Genomic DNA, 3,362 nt, shown 5'->3' with positions numbered 1-3,362 from the left:
ACATATATTTTTTTTAATATGTACCTTGTAAATCCATACAAAATAATGAGCGAATATTCCTACAGATATATTAATTTTTCCATTTGGCCGACATTATGATCTGTAACTTCATACATACATACATACATATACCAAGGCACTTCCCCCAATTTTTGGGGGTAGCCGACATCAACAAATGAAACAAAAACAAAAAAGGGGACCTCTACTCTCTACGTTCCTCCCATCCTAACAAGGGACTCAACCGAGTTCAGCTGGTACTGCTAGGGTGCCACAGCCCACCCTCCCACATTATCCACCACAGATGAAGCTTCATAATGCTGAATCCCCTACTGCTGCTACCTCCGCGGTCATCTAAGGCATCGGAGGCAGCAGCAGGGCCTACCGGAACTGCGTCACAATCGCTCGCCATTCATTCCTATTTCTAGCACGCTCTCTTGCCTCTCTCACTTCATACGTTATAATTATTAATCCCTGACACTTTTACATAGACAATTGTAAGTCTGATATCGTAATGCTATAACACACAAACCCTATCATATTTCTATGGTGATATTTATTTAAGATATGCATTTTATTGATATTCGGCTACTCGCTTTTGAAAGGATTTTCCATCATTGGTGTTCATTCATTATGGTCTATTCATAGATTTTTTTTTTTATAGTTAAAAGTCAAATTATTACGCATTCTGGTTCCCAACCTTAATATTATCTATAATCATGAGTGATTTTTGCAAGTTAAACGGGTTTTCTTTTACCTTAATATGCTTTCAGTTTGTCCTTATTTGAATGTCATTTTTTTCAAGGGTTTACCTTCTTTACATTTGTAATAATCATTATTGTCTGTAATCGTATCATTTGGATATTAGGAAATTAAAATGAAACAGTATCTCATTCGATATTGATTTGTATATAATCCATGCCATCGTGAGTAGGATAATGTATTACAAAGAAGTAAAGAGAAATGCATTGTATGTAGAAATAAAAATATTTAACTTTTTCTGACATTTTAACTGAATCAAGTAATTTTTCTGCTTCTAGAATTTTAACCTTTTTAAGGAATTCACGTATTATTGATAAAATCTAAATTTTTACCTAAGTTTTTTACTAATTCATTTTAAATTACATAGATTTAATATATAGTTAATTATTTTTATCACTCAGATTTCATATATATATATATCTACTCATCCATCTACTCACCCATATTTAGAATGTTTAAAGATTATAAGTATATACTGTATATACATATGTATAATTTTTTTTTTTCATTTATTTATTTTTTTCCTTATCAATTGAATTTTTGATAATCTTATAATTCTTTATATCCCGATTTTTTTTCGGGCCAGCCCTGTGAGAGTCAAGCTTGACTCATTGGGCTGGTAAAACTCCTCCTTTTAATAATAATAATAAAGGACGAAAAACTACACGAGCACTTGAAAAAGCACCGTTGTATAGGCAATCCCTGAACCTCACTGTCTGAAACTAGACGTGAGAAGAAGAAAATTTTGTATTAGAGATTTAGAAGTTACACCTATTTTACTTCTAGATCTCACTATTTCAACGTCTGGCATGAATTTAAAGTGACCTTGTGGCTTCGTAAATGTCAAGCAGATCCCTATTAAAAATTCCATAGCTTCAGCATAGCTAAGCTCGTAACTTATCGGGAGAAGAGGAAGGAAAAGGTAAGATATTTTGTCCATTTTATTTGGGTTCCTAAATTCCTACCTGGTAAGCAAATTAGTGATGAAAATACGTAGCGTAGGGTAGTATCATTAATCACAGTCTTTCATATTAGAAGACACTTTTAATTTATTGTATGATTAGTATTTCGCCCGTTACTTGAACTTGGTTTATTACCTACAGGTGCAAGGCCATTTTAAGGTTTTTGAGACACCTTTTTGGTTTCATTGTAGTGAATTACATGGCAATGTAACCTAGGAAAAAAACTACTGTTTCTAATCGAAAAAATTACGCTCTTTTCGAAAATGACACTCGTTCCCGTCGCAAATTAATAGTTTCAGAAATATATATACATCTATATCCTCCAATAATGGGGGACCCCCAGTGGGAACTCGGGGTTTTGGGTGGGGAAAACATACTGGGGAATCGATTTATAAACGTAAAACAAGCTTTTTCTTCTCTATACATTACCTTCTTGAAATTATAATAACCGGAGGAAAATACAAAACAGTATATCTGGATAAACTTTTTTAATATTTTGAAAACTGTCCATTTCCGACAGGAACGAGTGTCATTTTCGAAGAGAATGGGATAAGGTTTTACTGTATTACAGATTCTCATTTCGAACAGGAAATATATGTTTTCCAGTAGTAAATGACGCGATTTGACCGAATTTGTCCTTCATGTCAACCGCAAACAAACAGAACAACCAGTTCGACTAACTTTAAGTAGCTGAACTGGGTGTTGTTGTTGCTGTTAAAATGAAGGTGAAAACCGGCTAAATCACGTTGCTTACTGCAGGAAAACATATATTTCCTGTTAAAATATTTAAATATAATGGGTATTGTTCCAATTCGGGATCGCTTCCCTCACCAGAAAACAAAAACATCAAAAGGTAATGTTGAGCTACGAACGCTAACATTAACAATGTTACGCTTACGTTAGCACTGTTACGATAACATTAGCAACACTGTATATAATGGTTCTTGTTCCGCCACTGGCTCGCTTACGCTCGCAAGAAAATAAAACATCAAGCGCGTATTTACTGGCAAGCGGTAATGTTGAGCTGCGCACTCTAACATTAGCAATGTTACTCTTAACATGCAATGTTACGCTAACATTAGCAACGCTAAATATAATGGTTCTTGTTCCGCCACTGGCTCGGTTACGCTCGCAGGAAAATAAAATATCAAGCTCGTATGCACTGGCAAGCGATAATGTTGAGCTGTGCACGCTATTAAAATAGTAAAACTAACATATTAAAATTAAAGAAATTAATGACTTTTATGACCGTGACAAAGAAACTTTTGGGTCACCGGGCTGTTGTGACTGTGAGCCTATGACGTCCTAACTTCTTTGTCTTAATTTAGTACTGCACTTGGAACACGGTAAACGTTGGGCTATTACATTATGAGATTTAAGAAAATTATCAACATTGGAATTCACCAAAATACTTTCAAGTATGGATTACTGCAGTCATTACAGTTTTCTAAAACTTTCATCGTATAATACGCAAAAAGACGTCACTTGAACTAACAAAGACCTGCCTTGGACAAAGGTTTCCACGGAATAGGGTTTGTTGGAAGGTGGGGGTTGGGAAATATTAACCCCCCTGTGCAAACTCTCCATACGTATGGGTTCGTGATTGGTTAACGGAAAAGCAACGGAGTCTAGAGAGTAAAC

General features: G+C 34.9%; 1 protein-coding gene across 1 annotated transcript in view; it reads left to right on the top strand.

Annotated features, from left to right (window-relative positions):
* Positions 1 to 1,485: 1,485 nt before the first annotated feature.
* Positions 1,486 to 3,362, top strand: part of Mocs2B (Molybdenum cofactor synthesis 2B) — a 148,116-nt gene continuing 146,239 nt past the window's right edge. Inside the window, exon 1 of the mRNA XM_068362975.1 lies at positions 1,486 to 1,681. The gene's annotated coding sequence lies outside the window, so the exon portion shown is untranslated. The remainder of the gene's footprint in view (positions 1,682 to 3,362) is intronic.

Source organism: Palaemon carinicauda, chromosome 39 (genome assembly GCF_036898095.1).
Source record: "Palaemon carinicauda isolate YSFRI2023 chromosome 39, ASM3689809v2, whole genome shotgun sequence".
NCBI lineage: Eukaryota > Metazoa > Arthropoda > Malacostraca > Decapoda > Palaemonidae > Palaemon > Palaemon carinicauda.
This window is presented reverse-complemented; position numbering and strand designations above follow the sequence as displayed.